Consider the following 13,875-nt stretch of genomic DNA (forward strand, 5'->3'; position numbering starts at 1 on the left):
GTTTGTTTGATCAGAGCTTGACTTCTCCAGGGAGTGAGTTTAATTTCAGATTTTTGTATCAGCTAATCTGTCCTTTTCAACTGTAAGTAGGGAGTTATTACTGATTCTATCCGGAGATACCTCCCTCAATCCCAAAATAATTTGGGCCTGGATTAAGGTTACCAGTCATCCATGCCTTGCCACATTTCCTACCTAGAATTTAAAGCCGTCCAGCTAATTCCTGAGTGTAAACTTTGAAGAAGCCAACCATTTGCTAACCAGCACTGCACATCAGACTCTGAAACATCTGTCCCTGAAATAGCTGCCATCTTGTAGCAAGTCTGCTATTATTAGTGGGTTTTCACAGCCCTAGCTTCCCTGGCTCTTATGTGACTCTCACCTTTATTACTCTCAAGTAATCTCAGGAGGTCTCTCCAGGGTCTGTTAGCTACCCTGAGGTTCTAGCTCCTTCACTTTATAAAGTAGGCATCGCTTAATTCTTACATAAATGCAGTAACTTACTGCTTACACTGTCTTACTGATCACATTCTTCAACATCCCATAAATATTTTATCCATTGTCTAGAAATATGTAGCTAGCAACAGAGTTGAAGGCTCTTGCAAATTTCTGGATTCACAGCTGTAAAGTTATCAGTGTAAACACAGAGCTCTACATCAGTACTGAATATTTATGCCCTGTTGCTTTGTGTGTGGGAGTGAGAGGTATGCAGCAGAGGTGTAGTAGCTATAAGGAAGAGGAATGGGACTTCTACATTTTCTTTCTGCCATTTTCTCACTTTCCTCATTACGGACCATCTTTGTATTGACACCCAGCCATTGCGATGAGGAATCTGGAAAAGCTGTGTCTAACTCTGAAATAACGGATCATTAGTGATGAGAACCAGAGGCAAATTTTCCATGAAGGGCTTTATTGTACCTAAGAAGTATAGCAACAAAATTACTGAAGCAATGCGAGGAAGGCACAGACAGCAACTCCAGGCAGCTCCTAAATTTGAAGCATATATATATATATATATATATATATATATATATATATATATATATATATATATATCATTTATCGTTCGTCAGCTGATGGGAACAAAAGAATTACTGTGGGCTCATATCTCTCAAGGTCAAAACAAAACATAAAGAGTCAAAATCACTGAGTGTATTGCCATGACAGGATTTTATAACATTGTGTAACCCTGAAACATTAAGATGGAATTTACCTGGATTAATTAAATCCAGGAAACTATTTCTTAAAGGATGAGCTATTTCCTCTTTTCCTAAATATTAAATATAATAATGAGGCAAAGACAGTAGCTTGAACCCTGCCATCGATGGGGCAAAGGGCTAGAGATTTCGTTGGGTCCTATACACAGCAGGGCCTAATCAACTTTCAATCTTGTTTATCCTTCCAGTCATCATAACAGTAGAATTTGGAGTTGACCAAAGATGGGTGGCTATAGTGGGGAGCTCTTAATTAATTTGGTGAGTTTGGTGAATTGGTGGGCCCTAATGCTGTGGATAATCTGGACATATTTGAAAAACATTCTAGGGGGTATATATGCCTTCAGTTATCTACTATTAATTAATGTCAGGTTTTTAATGTGCTTGTTTCCAATAATAATAGTTTTTGAGGACAAAAAGAGTTCAGTCATTGTATTAATGAAAGTGGAATACTATATTATTGAAAGCCACTAAACAAATGTTAAGTTATATTCTATGTTATCTTTAGAAATCTTTAGGAAAAAAAGTCCTAAATAAACCCTAAATAAGACTAATCATCATCTTTATCTCAATATCCAACCATAAAAGATTCTTTCTGATAATCTAGAAAGCCATTCAAGTATTGGTTATTTTAGTAGTTGTTACAAACTCCCATCTGGTGAAACAGCAGCCCCAAATAGACAGATGCTTTGAATTTTCCATCAGGGAATAATGGCCTTAATATATACCTCATGGCTACTGGGCACGGAGCAAGTGCCTCCTGGGCTGGAATCTGTTATGTCCATCTGCTGGTTTGGCCGGTTGCCTGCTGAAGAGTTGGTCCAATCTTTGCCTTGTGGCATAGGTTTCAACTTTGAGAGCATTTACATGGATAATTTGAATTTGAATAAAAGTGAACATCATCCAAATATTGGACCATTTTTTTATCCACTGGTATAATATGATTTTTTTCATCCTCTATTCTAACTTAGATTTTATGGCTATGTTGTTCTTAATGTATGCTTTTCTTCACATTCAAAGATATAATCAAACAAATTTTTAAATTTAGTATATCTAGATATATTATTAGTAAAGAAATTAAGAATAGATAGCCTATTTGGAGAGTATTGCTTTCAGTTAGGAAGACATTCACAGAAACTATGTTATGAAATTGACCAGCCTATGAACAAGCAGCACATAGAGTAATAACTTCTTGTTCCAGATGTCATTAATCTAACATTATTCAAAATCTTGGACATGTTAAATTAACAGGAAACAACACATCTGAGCTGCCAAGGAAGACTGAATTGCAAAGCTCATGAATTTGGCTCTTATAAGTTTTGAAAATACCATAAAACTTTCATTATGAATCTAATTATTTAAGACACAGTTGGAAGAGGCTTGATTTCTGGTTTTCACTCCAAAATAGATTACAGCCAACAAATTAGAAACCCAGAATGGAGGTAAGGCAGAAGAATGGCTGTTTGTTCTTTTGTGTTTAGCACAGAGACTGTGGCAAGGATGTCAACAGAGACTAGAGGCAGATGGACCTGCCAAATATTTGTCTTTCTAGACATACGTAGCCAGTATCACTGGTGCTGGCTGGTGGTCTAAACAACTGTATTATGCTTCTGACGACCTAACAAACCTATCTGGTAGCCTTTCTTCTTGGTATTTTTATGGGGGTAACTAAAATTTTGACAACAATGAAAAAGCATAAATGGGAAAGAAAGAACATTTGGGACTTAAGGCTTTATTCTTACAATGGCAATATAAATTGTAGTGATATTTCTAAGCTAAACTCTGATATAATACATCCTTAGTTATTCAGAATTTGTAGTGGGCATAATATTCTTTCTTTTCAATTTTATTTTCTGGTGAGTTGATGGCTTTCTAGTCAGAAACTCATGTTTTAAATGTTCCAAAATATTCTTAGTCTACTTTTAACCTTAATAAGAGTAATAAGGTGAAGATAATAAAAGAATTGCATAATTTAAAAGCGATCACAGTGTTTTCAGGCGCTCAATTTAAACATCAGTTCTCACTATAATGTCCTGTACATGACAAGGTATATGTGATTCATTTTAGTCTGAACTAAACCTTATGTGGCTCACCTTATTGCTAGATTTTAAATGTATTTTATACCAATTTTTCTTTTTTCCTTTGCAAAATTTTCAGGTAAGACTTGAAGTTTTATTTAGTTGGATTCTGATTAACTGAGGTGTCACTGAAGTTTTATTAAAAATGTTTTTAAAAGTCTTAAATTTTTAAAAACTAACTTTTTAACATTTCAAAGAATATTTACAACACGAGAATTATGCTTGAATGATCTTAAATAAGTGTCAATACCCAAAGTAGAAAATTATCAAATTGATAGGCTTTGAGAGGCCATATCATATTCATTCTAGTAAAAAAAAAATAATAAAATTGAAATTGAATTTTTATAAATATACCTTTTCTAGAATTTTATTTTAAGGCAATATCATTAGGCATTTTAATAATGACAGTATATTACACATTTAACAAGATATTTGAAAAATTCCTTGTGACATTTGATGAGAAAATTGTGAGTTGGTAAAATAGAATATTACATACATTTAAAAAAATTTGCCTGCAAGTAACTTAGACACTTTTCTATATAGGAAACGAATTTAATGCTTAAATAAAAGTACATTCTGTAATATATATAGAATGAATATTTTAGTGCTGGATGGGTAATTAGATCTTCTTAAAATTTAATGGAAAAAATTTCCAAGAGAAAAAGCAACAGTGTGGTTCTTAAAGATGAATAAATTATATAAGTTCATGGAACAAATTGCATAGGAAAAAAATTTTGAATTTGAATTGTTTTATATTTCAGCTTCCTTTCTATTGGTTGAAGCACATCCACCTCAGAATAATTAATTTCTTTTTTAAGCAGTAATTTTCCAATCCCCACATAATTTCAATTGCTGTTATGAGTATATCTCTCCTACAAATTATGAATTATGCCTCTGGCCATCGTTTGGTCCTTAGTAGACATGTAAAATCTATTTTTACTGTTCTCCTAAAATTACTTAGTTAAAATTCCACATTACTGTGCGACCCCTCCACTTTTTCTTCACTCAGCTAAAAATTCTAGTGCTAGTCACTATTATTTTTCATTAATGCAATTTTTATCCTTTCACTGATTTTCCTGTACTGTAATTTCCATCTCTACGTCTCTCTTTGGTTACAAAGTTCAGAACTGGATGCAAATTTTTATTGCTGAGAAAAGGTCATTTTATTATTACTTTGACTCCCAGATATTATTTTGCTGTGTATGTAGTCAGTAAGCTTGAAATTTGTGTACATACTTTTTTTCGGACAAATGATGTAGAGTGGAGAAGGAGAGGGTCATAATGTAAATTTCAGTTTTTAGTAGAGAGAACCATCCGGGACAAATACATGGTAAATGAATGGATGGTACTTTGTAAGGTTTGAATTCATTTTTAAAACTAACATTTTCCATGACATTTCTTTGAATAAAATGATAAAGAAAGAATAAAGCTCAGGAGAAGGATTCAAGCTTTTTCAGAGTACATGAAGCGCTTGTTTGTTGTGGAGGGGAGTGTGTGGATGAATCTTTTTCACTCATTTCATCAGTAGCTAATGTTTAAGAAAGATTAATCTTACTTAAGACACAGGCCAGCAATAATACATTTATGATGAAATAAAAATTTTTTTTGTTTGAATCCTTGATTTAGCTTAGTTTAGTTTGAGATTGGCAGATGAATAAACATTCTTTATAGTTCTGCAACATTCATTAAATAAATGTTAATATATTATAAATGTTAATATACATGTACATACATACTTACATATATTTTAATCTTAGCGATACTTTGCATCTTTACTCGTTTCTGTCTTTTATTTGCATTCCAGAAAGCTCAGAGATGACATTTCAGCCCACCTCTAGAAAAACATATAAATTTACAGTATGTCTGTTAATCTTATCTTTCCTATTTAATTTTACAAACACTCCCCCCTCTATTTTATTCAATTCTCATTTATTAACTTAGTTATAGCAAACATAATTTATAAATATATCCAATGAAATACAAAATCAATCAACAAAGGTGTAGCCATAACATAAATAATTTATATGTGCATATTTTTGCTGGTATGCAGCAGGATTTTCTAATAAAGATAATATTAATCTGCGGGTCAGGAGTACTGAATTCTTATAATTATTCTGTTATCTATGTGTATCATAATGTACTTAGGGCTTTGTCTTCATTTATAAAATTTGGCAGATAGTCAAGGAAACTCCCAATTATCCTTTATCCTTTTAAATTCTCTAAAATTAATGGGTACATGGTTGGATAAATGCAGAAAAGTGCTATCACATAGTTTTTGAAATTTCTATTCCAAAATTTATTAGGAAAAAATGAGAAAATGATAATAAATATCAAATTAGGATATCGAGCTTATTTTTGTATCATGGTAAAATATACATAAAACTGACTATTTTAACCATTTAAAAGTGTATACCTTAATATTAGTACATTTAATATGTTGTGTAACCATCATTACTATCTAGTTCTAGAATATTTCATCACCCAAACGTAAACTCATAGCCATTAAGCAGTCACTCCTCATTCTCTCATCCTTTCCAACCTGTGGCAACCACTGCTTTCTATGTTTACGAATTTTCCTACTCTGGATATTTCATATAAATTAAATCATATAACAATGGACTTGTTTTGTTGGTTTTTTTTTTCAACTAGCATAATGTTTTCAAAGTTCATCTATGTCATAGTCTCTATCAGTACTTTACTGCTTTTTATGAGTGAACAATATTGCATTCTATGGATATACCACATTTTCTTTATCCATTATTAGCTGATGAACATTTAGGTTTTTTCAATCTTTGGCTATTATAAATAATGCTGCTATGAACATCCATGTACAAGTTTTTACTTGAACATTTGTTTTCGGTTTTGGAGGAGGATACGTGTGTGAATGAAATTGTTGAGTCATATGGTAATTCTATGCTCTGTTTCTACACAAACAAATACAGAATGCCAGATATTGTAAATATGTGGATACGTATAAAATAGTTTTTCCTAAATGAAAATCTTTTAAGACTAATTAATTAAAATTTAAATTAATTACAAATTAAAATTAATGAATACTTCAAGCAAAAAAAATGTGTCTAATTTATATGAAGTAGAAATAAAATATGTGACAATAATAGCACATAATATGAGTGGGGGGAATTGGAGTATATTGTTCTTTACACACAAAGTGAAAAATATTACTTGAAAGTAGATAGTTATTTGTTTAAAATGAATACTATGAAACTTAAACACTAAAAACCACGCGCAAAACAAAATGTAAGAGGTTGTTAGTTCTGACAAAAAAAGAGCTAACAATGTACTGAAAAGAGACTTAATATATTAAAAATGCAGAAATAAAATTAAAGTAAGATAATAGAATGAAAATATTAAATTCTAATATTAATCAGAAGAAAACGGAAGTGGCTTTATTAATATCAAAATAAATTTATGAGCAAAAAATATTGCCAGGAATAATAATAAATTCTTCAAAAAGACTTGAGAATTCAAATGGGTATATACCTAATAAGAGAGCATCAAATGAATAAATAAAAAATGGATAAAACTGCAAAAAGAAACAAACTAAATTATAATTATTATCATCTGGTTCATCATAGGAATAGACTGAAAAAATAAACTGAAACAAAATATATGATCATTCCAATAGATGCAGAGACAGTATGTGGGGAAAAATCAACATCTATTCCTGTAATATCTTTCAGCAAATTTAGAATAGAATGGCTTTTCCTCAATCTGAGCAAGAACATCTTTTTAAAAAATTTACAGCTAATATCATACTCAATGCTGAAATACTTAATGTTTTAAACCTAAAATTAGGAATAAGAGTAGGATAATTGTTCTATTCACTTCTATGCAACATTGAACTGGAGGATCTAGCCAGTATAATAAGGTAAAAAAAATAAAAAAATAAAATCATCCATCCATATTTGAAAACAAGAACTAAATTTCTACTTGAAGAATATTTGATCATCTATGTAGGAAATCCTGCAGACTCTCCAGAAAAAAAAAAAAAAAGGTACTAAAATAAATAACTTTAGCAAGGTTTCAAGATACAAGATCAAGACAGAAAAATCCATCTTATCTCTACATTATAGGAACAAACGTTCAAAACTAGAAATAAAAAATTACTATTTATAACAACATCAGAAATATGATATATCTTGGTATAAATTGGAGGAAAGATATTGAAGATATATACAGTGACCACTATAAAATAATCTTGAGAAGTTGGAAAAGACCTAAATAAATGAAAAAAGATATATGTAATACGTTTTCAAAAAATTCAACTAAGTAAATTTTAAACATCTTACTGGTTTTATTAAATGATTCATGAATTGGGCAGCATCCAGTTGGGCAGATAGAAAGGAACTCTGAGGAACAGTATAAATGAAATACTTATAAGCAGAAGGGAGTGGGAACAGGAAGTTTTACTAAGCAAAAAGAACAGATTGGCTGTGGCAAGGTCAGTTTCCTTTAACGGATGGCAGGGGTATATCAGGCAAATTGCCTCACTAGTGCTGATCAGATGATTCCTGACTGACTGGTTTAAGATTGCATTTCTGGGAGAGCTAAAACTGTAATGCTCAGTTTGGTGATGGGGTGGAGGGGTTAGCATAAGCAACTCCATTATGGGCCTATTTTCTTTCTTTAACCTATCAGAAGACTCAATATTATTAAGATGTTATTTCTCTATAAATTGATCTTTGGCTCAGGCGCCCCACCTCGGGGTGGCCATCTGTTGTCTTCGGGTGGCGTGGTGCCTCCTCAGGACTTGTGGCCCGCTGGAAGGCTGAACGCTGCTGTGAACTGGTCTCCGTCCAAGTTTTCCGCGCCTTTTTCAGAATCTTTGCCTGGTCTCAGATTGCTTGCAGAGCCAGTTTTTCACGACTCTATCATCAAGAGCCTTGGTTACAACCGACTCATCCTACAAATAGGTAGAGGAAAGGTGGTACCTGAACCATTCAGTACTGTCATTTACTCTGGATGTTTACAGGTGCAAGGATTCATTGAAAGAAGACCTTGAGAAAGCAGATCTTTTTATTAGTCACGCAGGTACAGGAAGCTGTTTGAGACTCTTGAAAAAGAAAGCCACTTGTTGTGGTTATAAACAAAAAGTCCATGAACAGTCATCAGCTGGAATTGGCGAAGTAACTACACAAAGAGGGACATCTCTTCTGTACCTTCAGCACACTTCCTGGGCTGTTATAGTCAATGGATTTATCAACATTGGAATGTTTTCCTCCTGCTAACCAGAAAACTTTTCTGCATTTTTGGATAAAGTTGTTGGATTACAAAAATAAATACTAAACTCTCAACATTTTAAAAACATCCCCTCTCCGGGATTCAACCTGTGGAATGTGGTTAAATCAAATCAAATTTATAATATATTTGCAGAATAACATAAATTTCTAAACTTCCTACATCTATAAGAATCTTAGAACATTTTATGATGTGAATATTAATATTTGGGTCCAAATCATAGTTGCAATTAAGTAAATTTATTAAATTTTTCCCCCTAATGTTCATATTTCAGTAAAAAATATGTAGTGAGCTCTCACAGGTTGTATCCTAGAATCCCAGATGGAATTGGAATCACGAAAAAAAGAGAATTAAATTTGAATACTTTTGACAGGAATCTCAAATGTAGTCAGTTTGATGTTTCTTAGAATAAGAAAATGAAATAGTAACAAACTTGTAATAAATTTTTGAGTGTCAGTATCTTTAGCTTCATGATCCAAGGAATCAAATTTTTAAAGAAGCAGAAATGGTGGATTATGTTCTGTGAAATAAAAAGCTCAATAATTACCTGAAAAAGATTAACAAGATTTATTGTCGTATTTTGAAAAACTTTTATCCTCAAGAATAGAGATGTTCACTTTTTTCCCTCTAAAATATAAATAGACAGTTATACACCAATCTTGCTGAATGTCAAAGCTTTACTGGCTTGAGAAGCGTAAACCAAAAGGACGTAAGCTGATGGGACTTGCTGTTATGTTTTAAGAACCCTCTTACAGTCATATTGAAACACTGTAACAAAATAATTTATAATTTATGTACTTATAAAAATAGTTTTACAAATAAATGAACTGATATGTAGAAATAAAATAAAATAAAATAAATTGACCTATGAATTCAACTCAATCCCAACCAAAATCACAGGAGGCTTTTCTTTTGGTGGGTGGGTGGGGGGTAGAAATTGACAAATTGAAAATAAAATGTTTGTGAAAATGCAAAGGACCTAGAATAGCTAAAAACAGTTTTGAAAAATAAGGATAAAACTGAAGGACTTATATTACCTGATAATACCTGATTTAAAGGCTTATCATACAGCTTCTGCAATCAAGGCAGCATGGTACTGGTATAGACAGACAAATTTATCAATAAGATAAAACAAATTATGCAAAAATAAATCCATATGTATATTATATATATATATATATATATATATATATATATATATATATACACACACACACACACACACACACACACACACTAAGGTGTAAAGGCAATTCAATGAAGTATGTTTCAGTAAATGCTGGTGGAACAGTTGGACACCCGTATGCAAAACAATAAACCTTGACCTATAATTCACAATTTCTACAAAAAATTAACTCAATATACATCATAGAACTATAAGTAAAAAGTAAAATTATAAAACTCTAGGAGACAACATATGAAAAAATATAATCTTAAGGTAGTCAAATATTTCTTAGATTTCATTAAAACTAAAATATTTACTTTGTGAAAAATGATGTTAAGAAAATATATGAACAAATAACAAACTGGCCAAAAATATTCACAAATAATACATCTGATAAAGGACTTACGTCCAGAACATATAAAGAACTTTCAAAATTTAATAGTAATAAATCGAACAACTCAAGAAAATAATTGAGCAAAAGATTTAAGTAGATCCCTTTACAAATAAGATATACACTGATGGTAGGAATGTAAAATGGCAAAACTACTTTGGAAGTAATTTCAGCAGTTTCTAAAAAAGTTAAACATATACCAACCATAGAATCCAGCCATTTTCTCTCCTAGGTATTTAACTGAGAAAATTAAAGCATACATCCATACAAACACTTGTACACAGATTTCAGAGCAGCTTTATTTCTAATAGCCTGAAACTAGAGACAACCCAAAAATCCATCAACAGGATGAATAGATATACAAATTGTCATATAGAAATACAACAGAATGCTATGCAGCAAATAATAATAAACTAGTAATACATACAACAATATATATGAGTCTAAAAATGGTTATAGTAAGTTAAAGGAACCAGAGAGCCTTCCAAATATTACATTCTGAAGGATTGCTTTTATATGAAATTATAGAAAATGCAAAGCTATCTCTAGTAACAGAAGAGAATGCAGACCAATGGTTGCCTAAAGATGGGGTGGAGACTAGTTGAGCTGGGAAGACAACAGGATTACAAAGAGGCATGAGGAAACTTGGGGATGAAGGATATGCTAATTATTGTCATTGTGGTGATAATTCAATGGATGTTTATATATTTCAAACGTAACAAACTGTACACTTTAAATACGAGGTGTGATTAAAAAAAAATAAAAAACAACCTACGGTGAATGCTGCTGCCGAATGCCATCCAACAGAAAGGAAGGGATCTTCAATACGGGAAGCTGTGCATCCAACCTTAGTAACAGTGTGTGACAAGTTTCAGCTTCTTCCGTGCAGTCAGTTGGGTGTGAGCTACGGTTGAGGGAAAGTGTGTTTTTAAGTGTGCCATAAATCATCCTCCATCATGACAACGCTCTGTGTCACACATCGCTTCTGGTATATGGCAATTTCTGTCAGATAAAAACATTACAGTGTGTCCTCATCCACCTTATTCACCAGATCTGGCACCGTGTGATTCTGGCTCTTCCCCGAAGTCAAAATGATTCAGAACACTGAGGCAGCCATAACAGAGCAACTAAAGACATTCACGGAAAAGGACTTCCAGAACAGCTTCAGAAAGGGACAAGGATGATGAGATAAATGTGTTTGAAGTGAGAGGTAGTATTTTGAGGGGGATTAACAGGCAATGTGTCTTTTACTGTAATACATTTTTTGAAAATTGAAACATTCACCATATGTTTTGATCATACCTCGCATGTACAGTTTAATATATATCAAATATACTTCAATAAAGCAGTTAAAAAACAGCAGATAAGAAAGTCTAATATTCCTTATCAAATATTAAAATTCTTTTCTAAAACTTCACTTTCTTAAAAAAAATTCTAATACATGCATGAGACAGGAAAATAAAACATAACATTTCAGACAACACTGAAAAACACTAATCATCTTATAATGGTTACATTGTAAATTAGGGATGAGAAATTGTCTGATTGTTAATTGTTTACCCTTAAAAAATAAATTAAAACCTTATTTCATTCAAAAACAATTTCAAGTAGACTTAAAGGTTAAATGTACATAACTAAGTTGAGAAACATTCTGAGAAAAATTAAGATTAATATTTATCTCTCTTGAAAAAAATAGATGAATATTTATATAAGCTCAGTGGTATGAAAACATTTATATAAGACACCAAAGGCAGAAATGATATATAAAGTAAGTGATTAATAGCTGTGGATATATAAAAAATGGGAATTTATAAAATGTATGATGAGCAAAAACATAATAAGCATTATTAAAAGGCTGAAAATAGATGGAGGAAATTATTTGCAACTGCATATCAGGCATCAACATTCTCAGAATGTAAAGAGATCTAACACTTCAAAAGCAATTAAAAAAGACAAATCTCTTTAGAAAGTGGGCAAAGAATAGTTATAGGCAATTTAGAGAAGATTAAAAGAAAGTAGAGATGACTAACACATGTGAAAAGGACATGTTTTAAAACGTTGACAATCCCTATATCCTAGGATTCCAGTAGAGTATTTGTCTTAGATCTTATAATTGAATCCTGATGCCTAGTGTAGTAATAATGCCTGAGCCAGAGGTGGATTGTGGAGGCACCCAGAATCCTAGCCAGTTCCAACGTGGGTGGATGCTTGGTTTCTTTTCTGGGTTTGGAAAAGTTTCTATGCCAGTCATCAAATTAAATGTGAGTAATTTTCCTTTTAGATACAGACATATCTTTGCCATCTTAGGAAGATTTCTGATACCTGCCTCCATCAGTGATATTTGTATCAGTCCAATTAAGTCATTGCCCTGAGTTGGACTTTTTACTTCCTTCAACATATTAAGTAGCAGAATATAATATGCTTATCAGTGACCAAAATAAACTGTGTCCTTCAGTGAGTTTTTTTTTTTTTTTCCCTCCTGAAATACAGTTGCTATAGACTGAACATATAGTTTTATCTTTCTTTAAAAAAACAGCCATTGTAGGCTGGTGTTCATTATTCCTTACTTGCCATCCCCCTAGAAAAATGTTCTCTCTTTGCTTTTGAAAGCTGAAATTGCATAGATTCTCCTGTTGTTTGTAGATTAGCTGTAATTTATTCAGTGCCCAAAGGGTAACATAAGAGGATTAGCCAGAGTAGAGCAGGAACAGGGACAGTCCTTCAGGCTTTGTTATGTTACAGCCATTCAGATGAAACTAAAATTAGGCCAAAGTGTCACCTCTTTTTGAGATTAACAATATAACAAGTTTCCAACTTGTTCTTCCTAACTATCTTATTTAATATGATTTCCTAAAACTCAAATCACCCTAAAACATAACTGCCAGCTTAAATTAAAGTTGACTATTTTCTATGAACATTTTTCTAAATGTTTTATTTAAACATATTTCTTGACATGGTGACTATTTCAATAAAATGTTGAACAGAATTGTGCATTGTATGCCTAACAATAGTAATGTCAATTTATTACTTATGAAAGAAACACCGATATTAAAAAACTGTGCTTAGAGACAGTTGCTGTTTCCTATATGCCCACTGGCTATGCTCCCTAGTCCACAGCAGGCATTCTATAAAAATGTGTTCAGTGATTACATGATTTAAATGAATGATAGGCTGATTTCTCAGACTATACCATGAAAAATACTGTGTTTCAGATTCTTTACAAAATTTAACTTATCGTTTGCAAATTTGATCAGAGTTGTTCATTTGTTCGTCACTTCAGTTAAATTGGCACAATTACATATGTTGTACCAATTGAAGGCAGGTGAAATTACCAAATATCTATGAGTAAGTTAAAGAAATTTCAAAGCCACTAGAAGTTGGTGCCTAATTCATGTATGGCATAAGTCAGTCATTAACATGTCACACATCAAGTTATAAAACTGTGCAAATTGAATGGAAGTTGCTTAACCTCCAAAGACTTATATTTCAATAGAAGAAAAAAAAAACCCTCATATGTTATTAAAATAAAATCCAGAATAAAATTTATAGGATGAATGAAAGAAAAACCACAGAAACAGGTAGGAATACTCTTAAGAAACAGTGCATCATCGACGCCCTGTATAGCACAGAAGATATTTTTTTGTGGAAAACACATAAATTTATCTAGATTTAAAAGTAACATGATTTTCATTTGCATCAATGAAAGATTAGGAAATGTGATCCAGTCCTCTTGATAATGATAAGTAGGAATAGACAATAAGGTGATGACAT

General features: G+C 32.0%; 1 long non-coding RNA gene and 1 pseudogene across 1 annotated transcript in view; both read left to right on the forward strand.

Moving 5' to 3' along the window:
* LOC141570618 (uncharacterized) overlaps window positions 1–13,875 on the forward strand; it is a 424,578-nt gene that overhangs the window by 213,895 nt on the left and 196,808 nt on the right. The gene's annotated exons all lie outside the window — the stretch shown is intronic.
* Window positions 8,273–8,589, forward strand: LOC141570373 (UDP-N-acetylglucosamine transferase subunit ALG13-like; annotated as a pseudogene).

Source organism: Rhinolophus sinicus, chromosome 3, assembly GCF_057876585.1.
Source record: "Rhinolophus sinicus isolate RSI-liver-muscle chromosome 3, RSI-T2T, whole genome shotgun sequence".
Classification (NCBI taxonomy): domain Eukaryota; kingdom Metazoa; phylum Chordata; class Mammalia; order Chiroptera; family Rhinolophidae; genus Rhinolophus; species Rhinolophus sinicus.